This window comes from Sminthopsis crassicaudata, chromosome 5, assembly GCF_048593235.1.
Source record: "Sminthopsis crassicaudata isolate SCR6 chromosome 5, ASM4859323v1, whole genome shotgun sequence".
Classification (NCBI taxonomy): Eukaryota; Metazoa; Chordata; class Mammalia; order Dasyuromorphia; family Dasyuridae; genus Sminthopsis; species Sminthopsis crassicaudata.
In genome coordinates this window covers 212,225,524-212,242,613 of record NC_133621.1, presented here as the reverse complement: position 1 = coordinate 212,242,613, position 17,090 = coordinate 212,225,524, and the positions used below count along the sequence as shown (strand labels likewise).

Genomic DNA, 17,090 nt, shown 5'->3' with positions numbered 1-17,090 from the left:
GATGAGGATCCATAATAGGATCACTGGTCTGAAAGGTTATATGTAGCCAAAAGTCAAGTGACTTGCCCAGAATCCCATAATTGTGGCTCTGTCCTGGATCCTTTTCTCTTCTCCCTCTATATTACTTAACCTGGCAATATCATAAACTCTCATGGGTTTAATTGTCTCACACCTACCCACCCTTCTCTCGAATGGCCTCGAATCCCATTTTTCTATCTTCCTCCAGACATCCTGAACTGGCTAGCCAATAAATATCTTAAACTCAACATATCCAAAATGGAACCCTCCAAGTTTCCCTCTTACTGTAGAGGGCAATAATCATTCTCCTAGCCCCTTAAAAGTCCAATCAACTCTTCACTATGTATCAATCCAACATCCAATCTGTTGCTAAGGCCTGATGATTTCACCTTGGCAACATCCCTCAAATATGTCTCCTTCTCTTCTCTGATAGGACCAAACTTTGGTATAAAACCTTATCTCCTCATTATTGGATTACTATGACAGTCTGCTAGTAAGTGTGCTTGCTTCAAGTATCTCCCCACTATAATCCATTCTCTAGCCTGTCACTAAAATGATTTTCCTATAACATAGTTCCAAAATTCACCTCCCTACTCAATAAACTTCATTGGCTCCCTGTTGCCCCTAGATCAAATACAAAATCATCAGTTTTCAAATCCTTTCATAATCCAATCCTCTCCAATTTTTCTAGTCCTGTTATGCATTACACCTCCCCATATGTATTCTTCCATCCAGTGATACTACTTTAAAAGCCAAATACTTCATTTCTTGGCTCTAGGTATTTTTTCTGGCTGCCTCAAATACCTGAGATGCTCTCTCATCTTCACTTTCCAGTTTCTGTAGTTCTCTCAAGTCTCAACTAAAATTTTATTTTCTACAAGGAGCCTTTCCCAACATTTCTTGTGTCTAACATCTTCTTCCATTAATTATTTTCTATTTAGCCTCTGTCTGGCCTGTCTGTATGTATTGTTTAGCTCTGTCTACTTCATTAGATTGTGATCTTGGGACCAAACACCAGCTTTGCCTGTTTTTGGATCCCTGATGGAACCATATATCTGGTTCCTAGTAGGTACTTAATAAATGCTTATTGCCTAATCATTTCAGTTTCCTCATCTTCAAAGTGATGATAATGATATAACTTATCTCTGAGTTGTTGTGAGGATAATGTGAAATTATGTACATATATATATGAATTTGCATATTTTATATATAGTACTTAGCAAATTTTAAAGTGCTATAAATTATGTTGCATTAAAAGTTATTAAATATATGTCTTGTACATAAATAAAAGTGTGGATGCAGATTTGACATATAATTATTAATTTGGAGAAGCATTTGCTATCAAATGAAAAAAATTGAAATGAGTAAGAGAAACAGATATCATTTCATTGTTAAGCTCCTCAAACCCAAGGAGTTCTCATTCTAAATGCTGCAGTGAGAAGCCTTAATTTAGTCATAGACAGAGAGAATGAATGCTTCACACATACCTAAATTGTTTTTCAAAACCATAAGTGAAAAACACTCACTGGGAAACTGGTAAGAATTAGCAGGAGAAATGAGGGTGGGGAGATTTCAAAATGAAAGAATATATGGAAATTGGAAACAAGAGAGAAATAAAATTTCCCTAAGATGTAGCAAAATAAAATTCTAACAAGCAAGAATGAGTCTAAAATGCTATTCTGAATTTCCAAGACAACCATTTAAAGTTCATCAAGGCTTGTTGATCCAGAAAGAAGAAAAGCCTGTCTAAAATGTATACTCAAGTTATTTTGAATAGATTAATTCCTTTATTTTTGTTCATCAAAACTCTACAACTTGGATATTGTTGCAAAGGAATCAAGTGCAATACAAGAAATTACTATGCTAATTAGCATGCTCTTGTATTTTATTCAATTCAAAGGGGCCATATTCTAATACCTAAATTGATTTTGTGTCTTAGAAAGTGGATTAATTTATTTATATCACCAGAGTATTATGATCACCAAAACAAAAAGGGTTAATGCATACTTGAAAGTTATCTAAATTGCATACAACCAAGGAAATTTGAGCTTAAAATAAACATTACTTTTTTAAAGAAAACATTGTACAAAATAACAGCAATATTGTATATGAAGAATTGTAAATGGCTAAGCAATATAATGACCCAAGACAATCCCAAAGAGCTAATGATGAAACATACCATCCACCTCCAGAGAAAGAACTGATATAGTTAGAATACAGACTGAAGCATACTAGTTTTCATTTTCTTTCATTATTTTTCTTTAATTTAATTATTGATACATGAAATGAATAATATGAAAATGTTTTTTTCATGATTGTATGTGCATAACCCATATCTGATTACTTGGCCTTTCAGGATAAGGAAGAGAGGAAAAAGAGAATTTGTAACTCAAAACTTTTTTTAAATGTTAAAATTTTGATTTAACATAATTTGAAAAAAATAAAAAAGAATTTTAAAAGACATCTTTTTCCATTAATGTTTTGTTTTAATGATAAGCAATAGTCTTCTAAACTGTAAGCATTCCCTGGTAGAATGGAAGATGATAACAATTTGTTCCAAGAGTTATGAAAGCAGTTGAAGGAGGTGCTATAGGGTGCTTAGAGCTTAGATAGACAAAGATAACAGGATCATCTAGTGCATTTTGAGTCATCACCAGTCACTTTGCCTTTATCCAAACACTGGAAAGTGATAATGCTGTAAGTGAGAATGAGGCTGAGTACTTCCGAAATTCTGCTTCACTTAAATCCAATTTATACATAGATCAAAAGTCCCCCCATTAAATTGTAAGCTCTTGAGACCAAGGACTAGATTTTTTTTTATTTTGGGGGAAGGGAAAGGTTGGTTTTTTATGCCTTTTTAAAATATTTCCAGTGCTTAACACAATGACTGATGCATGGTAGGCTCTTAATACATGCTGGATAACTAGCTGATTTAAAGATTTCTTCCAGTAGAAAACACATCCTGCCAGGTTAGCCTAACCAGTGAGAGACTTTGGGTCTGTAATCTATGGACCAGCCCAGATAAGTTTGGAAAAAATTTGTCACAAGAAAATTAGTCATCAGGTAAGGATCTGTTGTTATTGTTGCTTGTCCAAACTCTTGACTGTTCAGAACATCTAGAATGTTTGTATCAGAATTCAGAGAAATAAAATCATAAAAAAGTGCTGAAATTTTGAAGAAATCTGAAATTATCAATTGCTTCTACTTTTACCATTTAACTTAATATAGATATACACTTGGTCAGATCAATAGTCAAAACATGGGTAACTTTATCAGTGTGGGACTTTTCTCACACTGAAAGAAATCAATCAATCACCAAGCATTCATTACCCATCTAGTTTGTCTCAAACACCATTTTAGATTCTGTGGATACAAATACAAAAGAATTGGGATTTTTCTAGTAGCTGAGGTTCAACAGTAGAGATTTTAACAAATTCAAAGATGAGTAGATAAAAAATATAAAATAAATCCAAATGATATAAGCAGGGAAACAATCATGCAATCATGAAAGACCTCTAGAAGGAAGTGTCCAGAATTGAACCATACATCTCTAATTAATAGTTAATAGTTAACTGAAACAGGTTTATCACTGACCAGCTAGTAAATGCCAAAGCCAGGATTTTAATTAAGATCTTCCCTCTCTCTTCAATACCCCACGTATGTCTCTCTACAGCACAGTTAATATCTATAAATCCAGCTAGTTGTCTGAGTTACATTCTGAACTGAATATGGTGGGTGATCAGTAAGCAACAAGCATTCTTCAAGCATTTTACATGTATTGGACAAATTTGAATGCAAATAGAAGCAAAAAAGAGATAGTCTTTGACCAGAAGGAATGTATAATGAGAGAAGATAAGACAGAAAAGGAATGAAAAATCAGAGTTCAGGGAGGTATTAGAAGGCCCTGAGAGTAATTCAATATTAGGGAAAGAGGGTCAAAAGGAAGACAGGATATTCCAGACACTGTTGGTAGCAAGGGCCACATGATCAGAAGCACAACCACAAAGGGAATTAAAGATGGGTCATTCCCAAAAATGGAAACTCCAAGGAACTCAACAATGGAAGAAGGAGCCATTGGTGAAGAAAAATAATCAAGCCACTCAAAACATGGAAGTGGAATCTGGAGTCAAAAGCGAGGAAACATACATTAATATAATGGTTTCCTTTAATTTGAGCTATATCAGCCTAGGCAAATGTTTGTTTTTTCTAGTTGCCACAGATGATATCACTCAACACCACAACAGTGTTTAGTGATTGATATGCTGATGCTTACAGAACTTTGTACTTTAATATATGTTAACCTGATTCCTCCTCCCCTTCCCGGCCCCCCTCCCCTAAGAGATTATCTCCCTGAATAAAGATGGCTGTGTCTAGTTTAACCTTATCACCTAGAAAATTGCATTTTAGGAGAGATCAATAAATGATTGTTGAAGGTATGTGAATTCTCTTTGTTGACACTTCAAACCAAGAGCTTGGATAAATCAAAATATTTCTTAGGAATAGCAGTAGCCATCAGGGATCTGATGCTTGGAACCCAAATTAACCTGGGACACAGGTCTTAAGTTACTCTTAGGAGAAGAGATAAAATCTTTATCTAAAGATGATGCCAAGGCCAGAATCTAAGTGAGTGTAAATCTTATAGCAAACATGTATCTTATTTGATGGTTGCCAAATTTTACCATGTAAATTTTCTTACTACTTCCAGATTTAGTACCAAAAGAAAATTTGGCAAAATGGGTAGATTACTTGAAGAAAGAACTCCCAACTATTGTTTTTAGAGCCTCAACGTTTGGAAAGGAGAAGATAAGGCTGGTAAGGGTTACCCATTTTGTGTTATTAACAAGATCTTTAGTTCTATGCCTAGTTGTTTGGGTTGAAATGTGATGAACACTGATAACTTGATGAAATTGTGAAGATTATAAGATCCAACTCTGATTAAAAAAAAAATTTGAGCTATATTTAGCATTGGTCAGCTGTATAATAAATTATAAAAATAATAGGTAACAGATCTAAAGTGCTTTATTTTAACTTTTCAATCCATTTGAAATGCAATCATTGAATGATCATAACAACACTGTGAAATAGGTGCTATTTTTATTCCCTCTTCACTTGTAAAGAAATAGGTTAAGAATGATTAAATGACTTGCCTAGGGTAAGATAATAAGTATGTAAGCAAAGATTTGAATTCAGGTTTTCTTGATTCCTGGTCGTAACCATAGATCCTAAATCTTTTTTGGGTCATGGACTCCTATAGCAACAGTCCAGTAAGGATTATGGAATCTTCCTCAAATAAATGTTTGTTTGTTTTTTTAAATGATAGGAAATGCTAAATTTCATTTAATGGTTACTGAAAATAAAGATGCAGTTGTTTCACATCCAAATTTATATGCCCTCTAAAATCTAAATAGATTTCTTGAATATTGCAGGACTTCTTAACCTGGGCTCTACAAAGAATTCACAGACAGATTTCAGGGGCTCCATGAAATTTGTTAGGGAAAAAACACTTCTTTGTTTTCCTTTACTACTAACTGAAATATAGCACATGATTCATTTATAACATTAAGAAAATTATTCTGAAAAGGAATTCATAGACTTCACCAGATTGTCAAAGAGACCTATGACACCAAAAGGTTAAAGAATTCTTCATCTATATCATCCTTTTGTTCTGGGGAAAGGGCACGGAATTATTGTAAATCTGAAACTATTAATTTTAGCATCAATATATCTTTCAAAAAATATTTTTGTCTAGCACCAAGAGAAGCCCTAAGCAACACGGAGACTTTGCACCTTTCTAATCTCTACCAACAAACCTAACAATCCACACTCAAATGAGTTATTACTGTTCTTCACTGTAAAGCAGTTTTGAAATCACAAGAATAGTTCTTGACAAGTGTTTATCCCACAGATGTTAGCCCAGCTATGCTTGAAGGACTATTTCCACTGTGCAATTAACCTATTTAGTCCAATTGGATAAAGGATGGTAAGCAGAGTTCATGTGACATTGTATGCCAACAACATCCCTGGTAGCCTTTAAAAGCAGAGTTAATGAATGGTTGGCCATAGTCACCCTGCCAAGTGTACTCTACTGCATGATGCCGTTGGGGGAAAAAGTCTCATTCATCAGCTTGTCTGCCAGCCACCAGCTATAGCCATCTGTGAAAGAAGACTTTTGCACCCCCCCTTGGAAAAAAATCAAGTAAAACTAAGATGTAAGCATTCTCTAGGGATCAGCTCACTAATGACCAAGTAAAATTAAGCCCCCAGAATTCCCATGGCTCTAATTCCCTGTTAACAATAGATTGTGGGATGGATTTATCTTCACTGAGTCAGGAAAAGGTTTGTTGGAATAACATGGCAAATTGGCTTCATCCCAGTTGGGCACAAAATCTGTAAAAAACATAAAACCACAGATGGAGTACTCCATGTAGAAACTCTAGGATCTGGACAGTTTTCAGCCATCTGACTTAAGCCTCCTGGGTTTACACAGGCTAATTTTATTCAATCAGTCCATTGGCAAAAGGAAGAGTGATTTTTTTAAAAATAGGTTATCTCAACTTCCACAGAAGTCAAAGCCCTCTCCACGACTGTAGTTACAGCTAAGGCTTAGTTGGCAGAACAACAATGAGAGATGGAGGCAGACCATTGGCACTAATCCCTTGAACTCTTCTACATAGTTACTAATAGATTACCCCCTCCTGTCCCCACATGCTAAATGTAATAAAATAGGGATGTACATCTTTCCTAAGAAAGTGATGCTGATATGATGCTAGATTAAGAAGGATATAAAATGAAACTATGTTAAGAATATCAGGAATGTGGATAGTTCATTCAATTCATGATGTTTTATCAATTTTTTTTAATCTGATTAATAGCTACACCCAGAGAAGGAACAATGGGAAATGAGTGTAAACTGTTTGCATTTTTGTTTTTCTTCCCAGGTTATTTTTACCTTCTGAATCCAATTCTTCCTGTGCAACAAGAAATTCGGTTCTGCACACATATATTGTATCTAGGATATACTATAACACATTTAATATGTATGGGACTGCCTGCCATCTAGGGGAGGGTGTAGAGGGAAGGAGGGGAAAATTTGGAACAGAAGTGAGTGCAAGGGATAATGTTGTAAAAAAAAAAATTACCCATGCATATGTACTGTCAAAAAAAAGTTATAATTATTAAATTAATAAAAAAAAAAGTTTAAAAAATAAATAAAAATCTGATTAAAAGATAGTAATGGTGGAGTAGCCAGGTGGTGCAGTGGATAGAGCACCAGCCATGAAGTCAGGAGAACCTGAGTTCAAATCTGACCTCATACACTTAACACTTCCTAGTTGTGTGACCCTGAGCAAGTCACTTACTCCCAATTGCCTCTGAAAAAAAAAAAAGATAGTAATGGCTAGTAATCAAACAAATCAATAATTTGTCTTTGCAATATTCCATACACTTTCATTTAAGATCTTTGATTATTTGAATGTCTTGTTATTGTTCTTTTCTCACTACAGAATTGTCACCTTTCACTTATTTTCTCCCAATACAACCTCCCCTTGTAAGAAATAGACTTCACAAAGGAAACAATTCAAAAACATTGCTTATACTTGAAAATATAACTTATTATGCATTCCTAAGGCACCACTAACATGCCAAAAGGCAGGTGGCATGCTTCACAATCACTTTTTAACTAAATTGATCGAACTTTGAAATTTTTCAATGTTAAGATCATTTTGTAAAATCTTCTTTTCACATCAGTTCATTTAAATTTTCCTGTTTCCCTAAATTCTTCAGTTATTATATCTTATTACAGAGTAATATTCTATTACATTTCTATGCCATGGTTTGACCAGTAACTTGGCAATTGATAGGCAACAAATTTGGTTATTCAGTGGAATATGGATTAGAAAAAATAAAGAGACCAGATGTTAGGAAACCAATTAGGAAGCCACTTATATAGTAATGAAATTATATAATGATAAATAATAAAAGATGATGAGTTCTTAATCTAGAGATTGTGTGATCTGTATTAGAAAAAAGAGTTATCACCAAAATAAAACCATGGATCTTTTGAAATAAATATTATTTCTTATGGATTTTTTGGAGAAGAAAATGACACTTATGACTCATAAAAAGTAAAAAAAAAAGATTATGGATATAATCAAAACTATGTAGATTTTAATAAGAAGACTTTAGTATCTTCATCAAGTCAGGGAAAAATAAGGAAGACTCTAGCATGATGCCTTCATCCCAACTCATGGGAATGCTTTATCAATGAGCTCACAGATCTATTTAAATATGTGAGAATATGAATATATATGAAGAAAAAAACATCCAGCACCAGTTCACTCAATGACCAATCTCAGAAGCACTGGCAGTAGATTTCACAATCACAAGAAAAAACAAAAACACCAAAAAGTCTCTTAAATAATATAGTATTCCAAATGTATGTTCAGTGATTCAGGGTTAAAATACTGATCGCCATAATTAATTACCATTTTGAGCCCTAATAGTCAGTGTTCAAGTCAGAATTCCAATGTTTCCCACAAGGTGGAAGCACTAGTAAAATACCAATGGGAAAATACGTCCTTGAAGTTTTTATAAGTCACATTTCCCTTTCAAAAATCATCAGTCTTTAACAAGCAATTTACATGAGCATCTAATTCACTATTAATGAAGCAAACAAATGATAAATTATACCTTCAAATATACGTCAATAAGAATAGATAAATATAAGCATATCTCTCAAGAAAATGGCCATAGCCAAAGAAATTCTGGCTTGTGATATATCTTCCTTGTTTTCTTGTCTTTAATTTCAGGAATCTTAAATCCTTTCAGTTAAGAAGCCTCCCTTAGCACCTGTCCAAAGGAACTTAGAAAAGAATAATTGTTCAAGATTTTCCCTAGAAACATTAAGAGCAATATTGGATTGAAAAGAAATATCATTCTGGGATTTTAAATCTAAAAACTTTGAATCTTCTTCTTAAATTATAATGAAATCAATATTAGTATATACATGTCCAAGTCAGGACTTTCTAGCCTTTCAGTGAGGGGATAAGATTGACCCAGGCAATGAATTTGGATAGCAGAATAATTTTATTTGGAAAATGACAGCTTTTTTCATGATAACAAGCTTCTTCTTAGACATTACATATCCCTCATACTCCTCAAAAAAGTCCCCTATTTTCTACTTAAAATTTCCCAGTAATTCTCTATGATTGAGAATCTTGTGATACAAAAATTGCAAAGAAGGGTCAGCAAGTTGGTGTAGTGGATAGAATACCAGTCCTGAAGTTAGGAAGACCTGAGTTCAAATCTGGTTTCAGACACTTAACACTTCCTGACTGTGTGATCCTGGGCAAGTCACTTAAACATAATTGCCTCAGCAAAAATAAATAAATAAATAAATTGCAAAAGAACCAAAATTGTAGGGAACTTAAAGGATAATGAACATTTCATATTGAAGGAAAAAAAAGCAGGGAGTTATACAGTGTTAGATGGTCTGCACTAAAGACATGGCATCAGAAATATTATTGAGCACATTTATGATCATAAAAGGTGTTAATTAAGTAAGATTAAAAATGTAAATAAAACCTGCTTTAAAAAGCAAGGAGTTATACAGTGTTAGATGGTCTGCACTAAAGACATGGCATAAGAGATATTATTGAGCACATTTATGATCATAAAAGGTTCTAATTACTAAGTAAGATTAAAAATGTAAATAAAACCCCACCTTTGAAGAACTTATGCTATGATCAAGAGCAATTTATACATTAGAAATAACCAACAAAAGGCAATGAGACAAATGATATTGTAGGTAGCATGGTATTTTAGAAAAATAATGTGAGATGAGATGAGAGAGGTATGAGGTGTGATTTAACAAATATAGAATAATTAACTTATGTAATGTGGTATAAAAAAGGAAGAGAAGAAAAAGAAAGAAGAGGAGGAGCAGGAAAAAGAAGAAAGGAAGAGGAAGGGGAAGAAAAAAGATGAAGAAGGGAGAGGAGAAAGAAAAAGAAGAAAAGAGGAGGAGTGGGAAGAAAAAGAATATATAGAGAGAACAAAAAGAAGAATAAGAAGAGAAGGATGGGGATGGAAAGAAGAAAGAAGAAAAGAAGAAGAAGAAGAAGAAGAAGAAGAAGAAGAAGAAGAAGAAGAAGAAGAAGAAGAAGAAGAAGAAGAAGAAGAAGAAGAAGAAGAAGAAGAAGAAGGAAGAGGAGGAGGAGGAGGAGAAGGAGAAGGAGAAGAAGAAGAATTTCCTTTTAACCCTGGCTTATATATAGAAATACTTACTATAAGTTTTATATTAATTGATGCTTAGGTTAGAAACAGCAAGGCAGAATTTATTTTATAGCTAGTCACTGAAATCATTAAAATAATAAAGGGGATATTTTCTTGAAATAAAATAGACAGAAAGAAGGTGAAATGAATTTTGAAACTTTAACAGTTAACCACCAATCAAAAGGAAATTACTTTGTGTCAAAACACATTAACAATTGACAAGTCTAAAAAGCAGTCCCTGAGAATAACCAAAACAAACATTCCATACCAATGAGATGCAATAACATCTTGCTTCAGGTCGCAAGCATGAAAATATCTAATTTAATTACCCCACCACAAAATGTGATAGCATTTTCAGGTTTTAGCTTGCCCTAATTTATACTGAGCACATTTTTTGGTTTAATAATCCCTTTTGTATTTGCTAAGATTCTGATGATGATAGAACCTGAGAGTGCCCAATATGGCTGGTAATACTTCTTTTTTATTTGTTATTTTTGTTTTCTGAGGATGCCAATATGATGGGAACTGTGCAGAGAACTATATTAACAGGACCCCAGAGCTATATTTGTGTTGAATTTAAGAGGATAATATTCATCTAAAAGAAGTAACAAATCATACCAAGTAATCTAATGAAGCAATACCCACCTACTCCTTTTCCATGAAATATGAATAAAAGAATTGTGCCTTGAGTCAAAAGATCTTGTGAATATAGCTTTCATTGTGAGAACAATAATGTCCCATAGCCACAGAGAAACCTGTGGCATTATCTAATAATGACACAAAGGAAGTAGAATCAAGAAAAAAAGAAAAAAAATACTATAGGTAGCCAGAATTGGGTAAATGGTAGTGACTAAACTCAACTTCAGAGAACCATGATGAAGTGAATCTTTCCTTGTCAAACAGGGGGATGAAGCAGTAGAAGGCAGTGAGGAACCTATCGATAAAGAACATTTATACTCTTATCAGATGCAATCCCTGTGTAGATTAGTTTTAAATAATTTTGTTGCTATTGTTTTTACAAAAGAATATCTTATGAGGGCTATGTTAAAGATATGAGTTGGAGAAGGAAGAAACCACCACAATATCTTTGCCAAGAAAATTCCAAATTGGATCATTAAGAGTCAGATATGATTAAAATGAACAAACAACAATAAGATATTAAGGAAATATCTACAAGTAGAAACAAAAAGTGATAATAAAACATTTTGACAATTAAAAATCAAAAAATATTTATTATGTGCCAAATAGTGTTCTAAGTGATGGAGATACCAAAAAAAAAAAGTGAAATAGATCCTACCTGGGATAAGGCTCCATTTGAAAAGAGAATGAATGCAGAGAGAGAAAGACAGACAGACAGAGAGACAGAGAGATACAGAGAAATAGAGAGATGTAGATAGGAAAATGGTGAATTAAGTAAGATAAGACCTCGTTGTAAAAACTATTACCAGTAGATTTTCATGAATTTCTTATCCAAGTCTATATCTGAAATTTTGAAAAAATTTGTTCAATAATATTAGTTATACCTAATGTTTATATATAGCATTTTAGATGCTTGCAAAGTACTTTACACACATCACCTCATTAGATCTTGATGCCAAATCCATGAAATGACTGCTATAGGTCCTCTGCAAGAGCAAATAACAATACTGAAAATGAAGTTGAGAAAACTGAAGCCTAGAATGGTGGTAACTTCACAAAAGATAATAGAGGTAGCAAATATCTGTGAGAGCATGCAAATTTTCATAACTCCTAGTCCAAAGCTTTGGATACTACACACAATACTAACATTCATCCTATAATGTTTTATGTAAGAAACAGTAAAGACCCAAGATATATTTTCCCAATGACTTGACAATTATAGTTCCTGGGACATAAAAAAATATAACAAAAGCTTTCTGAATGTTATTGGCCACAGTAACACACAAGAATGATTTGGAATATGTTCATCTTTGGCTTTTTTTCATAAAACAATTTGGAGTTTAGGGGCAATAATATTCATCTGGATTTGAAATATTTGAAAAATAAAACTCACTAAGTGGTGACTTTATAAGACTGATAATACTCTTATTTTTCATACTACACCATATGTCAAGTAAAACTGAAAGGATTCAAATTGTATTTAGAATGTAGTAGAAAGACAGCCAACCTCAAGTCAAGAAGCCCTGGTTTCAGCACTACTGACTTTAAAACACACTGTCACTCTGTATCAAATAACTAAATCATTCAATTCTGTAGATGGTACTCTAAATATTGCAGAAAAAAATATTATCCTAAATTAGTATAATGTTTCCTAATTAAGGACTTCTCTATCAATGAAATCATAAGTCCATGTGATAACTGATAACTATATGGCTGAAATAAGTTTTATTTTTGAGTTATCATAGAACTGTCTTAAGGATTTTAGGAAGAAAATGACAAAAAACCATTTCCTTTATTTTACATTGCATTTTGTTTTCATTTTTTCACATAAATGCATACCATGCCTTCTTTTAAAACAACAACAAAACCCATCAAATATTTAAAATCTGGAGAGTTTTTGTTTTGTTTTGTTTTTTAAGATGTCCAAAATTGCAAAATTATTAGAGATCAGAATTAAGGAAGTACAGAATGTGTTTAATCCCATTCTCTTGCTTTGTAGATGAGGAAAATTAGATCCGTTAAGTTCTCTGACATGCTCAAAGTCAAAAAGCTAATTATTGGCAAAGTTTTCTGTGGTCTTGATCTACAGTACTCATTCCACTATGACATTAAAACCAACTTCACAAAGTGACAATTTCCACTTATTCCTTCATGGAGACATAATATATTGTTGAAATATTAGCCATCTACTATGAGTTTTCTAACATTTATCACTCTGGGTTATAGATGTCAAATTATTTAAATGTAGGTGCTTTACTCCTATTACTGAGTAACAGACAAAATCAAATTAAATTCTCTCTTAAATCACTGCTCAAACATAACAGTGGATGATTAAGATAGATGTGTTGGCAGTTAGGAGTAAATTATACCTTTTTTTTTTTTTAATCTGTTTTTTCTGCACTTATGATCCCCAACACACACACACACACACACACACACACACACACACACACACACAGGCACACAAAGGTGAGTTGGCTCATCCAATTATGAATGTTGGCTTTATATAAGAAAATTACTCCACACTGAATTGAATCCATATCCATATTTAACAACACAAAATCAAAAGTTAATTTTTTTTTTATTTGAAAAAGGATATTCCTTAAATAGACTATTGTTTTGGTCTAATTGATATCAATTAAGTCCCAAATTTCCAGTCTTTTGCATCCTATCCATCATTCATATGACTGTCAAAATGACAATCCTAAAACACAGGATCAGAAGTATGTACAAAAGTAGTAAGATACATATGTAAGGAACAAATGTGGCCAGAACTACTTAACACTTTTATCTCAATGTGGAATATCCAGGAAACGAAATTCTGAATTGTTAGGTATAACTCTCCTTTGAGTCCATAGCTCTTTTTTCTGCTGCCAGAGTTTATGTTCTTTGAAATTACTTCTAGGTTTGAGGTTGACTAGAAGTTATCCATTCATCCTTCAGAAGAAAAAACAAACTGCCTTGTCCAGATGCTTGGACATACACATCCATTGGGTCCAGCATTGCTTATGTTCTCCCTCTTCTACTAAAGGCTTCTCTTCTCTGAACACATGGCACAGACTGAAGTCAATCCTTAGGGTGAAAATTCCTCCAGATTTCTATAATCTACAGGGCTTTCAAGCCAAAGATATGGACAAAAGACTTGCCAATAAATTCTATATAACACAAAACATTCAAAATTTCCTTAAGGGATCCCTATTAAATAAAATAACCAAAGTGTCTAAACAGATACTAGGACAAAAAGATTAGCTTAAAGAGAAATTAAAAAAAAACCTCAGATAATCTCAAAGAGAAATAAGGCACCCCCAAAACAATTAACTAAACACTTGAAGTTTATTGTTTGTGTTTTGTTTGCCATGAGGCAAACCTTTCTGTTCATCTGCAATCCAGAAGCTATTCAGAATCATGCCACAGTGAGGCAAGGTCTGTCAAAAGTTTGTTGTTTGCTTTCATTTCTTTGGTTTGTTTCTTTCTTTTTTTAATGGATATGGACAAGTTCCCACAAAGTGCTCTAGATGAATTGCTAGACAAACAGTATTCCAAAGATGCAAAATCCATACTATTCATATTAGCTTTCATATCTATCATGAGCATAGTAATACAATAATAGAACAGATATTAGTGTGTAAATATTTTACTATGCAGAATTTATCTCAAAGAAACTGGCTTGACTTATGAGACACACCAGAAAACTGTCTAATTGCATTCTGAAACAAAAGCAGAAAAAAAGCACTTTTTTTTCCAGTGAATCCCTATAGTACTAGAGAATCAAAAAAAAAGAGATTACCGGTTAGACAATCTCATGAGTGAGTCCCTACAAATATGCACCCTCTCTGGGCTTCTCTCCAATTCAGCATTCGGAGGTTTACAATATGAGTCTCCAGGGGAGTGATTAATCTCACATTTAAAAGTATTACATGTAGACCCATACTCCTTCTACTATAACTTACTAGTGCCCATTGGCAGACTTCCCAATAAGAATTAGTCAGTAGACACAAGTAAAACACATTTGCTAAGATAACAATAGTAAGCATTACAACATTTACCTCCCAACAAATCTGGAATGTATTCTCTCATAAATGCATAGAGCATTGAGGAGAGAGGGAATAAGCTTTAAGTATTCTCTCAGTGAGTCATATGTTAAAAGAACGTATAAGAGATATTCACTATTGCAGAGTCACAACTTTCTTTTTGTCCTAGTTACTGTTCAATTATTTTGGCTATGTCCTATTATTTATGACTCCAAATGGAGTTTTCTTTTGTAAAGATATTGGACTGGTTTGCTATTACCTTCTCCAGTTCATTTTACAGAAGGAAAAAAAAAAAAAACTCAGGCAAATGGAATTAGGTGATTTGCCCAGGATCACACCCCTGATAAGTGTCAGCTGGCACATTTGAACTCAGGTGTTCCTGATTCCAGATCCTGAGCTCTATTTCCTGTGCCACCTTACTGCCCTTTATTTCCTAGTAGAATTCCACTAATGATCATATCCTTCTTTCCAGGACTTGTTATCTCTTAATTCTCTATGCTTTTAACTGTACATAGAATTCTCTTGAACTGACTCTGATGCTCAATGTCATAGTCAATAGTGGAAAAGAAAGAGAAAACACCCACTTACACCAAAAAAAAAAAAGGTAAAGAATAAGAAATACATAGAAAAATAAGTATCTATAAATATTGCTGCCTATGCAGCCATATAGAGATATTCTGTGTGTGTATATGTGTGTATATATATATATATATATATATATATATATATATATATACATATATATATATGTGTGTGTGTGTGTGTGTGTGTATGTGTGTGTACATGAACACAAAGAAAAGATGTGTGTGTATGTTTGTATCACAAACGCCCCAAGCCTCAACTTTTTAATCTCTAAAATGAGGTAGTTGGGCTAGATTGATTCTCAGATCTGATACACCATAACATATTATCTCTCAACTTTACATATTTGCACAATCCATCCTTCTTTCCCAAAATGCTTTCCCTCCTTACTACTAACACTTAGACAAAGTTCTAATCTCTTCAAGATTCAGTACAAATGTAACTTGTCACTACCTTTTACTCTAATGTTCTTTGTCCTATTTTCATTAAAGTTACTTTGTAATTCTTTTGAATACATTTAATATCTTCTTTTCTGTATGTATGCTGTCTACACTCTTCTACCCTCATAGAAGTTCCTTTAGGACAAAGACTAGTTTTGTTTCATTTTTTACATCACATCCCTTCCTATAAAATGAGCACTTAATAATTACTTCTTTAATAATTAAATTGAATTGTTTGGAAATAACAAAGTAGGATGGATTATATTTGGGAAATTGTATGTATTTTCAATGACTTCAAAATCAAACATCTCCACATTTTTAATACCAGTACTCTTCTAGAGATGTTATATGATACTGAGTTATCCAAAGAAAATTGGAGAAACTAATGGAGGAATAAATAGACTGTAACACATTATCAGTGATTAATTATGTGTAAGAAGTGGCACAGGATATACCATCCAAGAGATATATGATCAGAAGAGCAGGTGACCTAGTTATGTACAAAGAATGAGAAATAATTGATAGATGTCCTGCACTAGCACTCTTGCAATAAGAATTGACCTGGGAAAAGGACCTGAGCACATTGAATGGGCCGTCTGGAGGATTTATGTTAAGAATCAAAAATACTCCAGGATGAAAGGATATAGATGAATTACAAACCCTACGATTGAGAAAAGGGAGTTGCACAGCTGGATGATTCAATGGATAAATTATGAAGCTAGAAGACTCATGTTTCTGAGCTCAGATACTTACTAGCTGTGTGATACTGGATAAACTCTTAAATCCTGTTTGTCTCAGTTTTCTCATATGTAAAATGAACTCAAAAAAGGGCAAATTACCCAAGTATTTTTGCCAAGAAAACCCCAAATGAAGTCACAAAGACTTAGAAACAAATGAACAATAATACCTAGAGTGTGTATATATATATACATATATATATATGTATTATACATACACTATATATAATATATTTTTACTTATATAATAAAGACAGATAAGCATATGTCCATGTGTGTATATATACATATAATGAGAGAAAGAACGTGAGAGAGAGAGGGTGAATAAGACTCCAGCAAAAGGACCCCTGTTCCTTGGTAGTCAGGTGAAC

The 17,090-nt window shown here is 33.3% G+C and overlaps 1 protein-coding gene and 1 non-coding gene across 7 annotated transcripts in view; one reads left to right on the top strand and one right to left on the bottom strand.

The window, feature by feature from the left end:
• Nucleotides 1–17,090, bottom strand: part of TAFA2 (TAFA chemokine like family member 2) — a 551,862-nt gene that overhangs the window by 51,299 nt on the left and 483,473 nt on the right. The gene's annotated exons all lie outside the window — the stretch shown is intronic.
• Nucleotides 4,886–4,965, top strand: LOC141545262 (small nucleolar RNA SNORD19B). Its single transcript, XR_012482946.1, has one exon. It is a non-coding gene; the product is annotated as a small nucleolar RNA SNORD19B (small nucleolar RNA).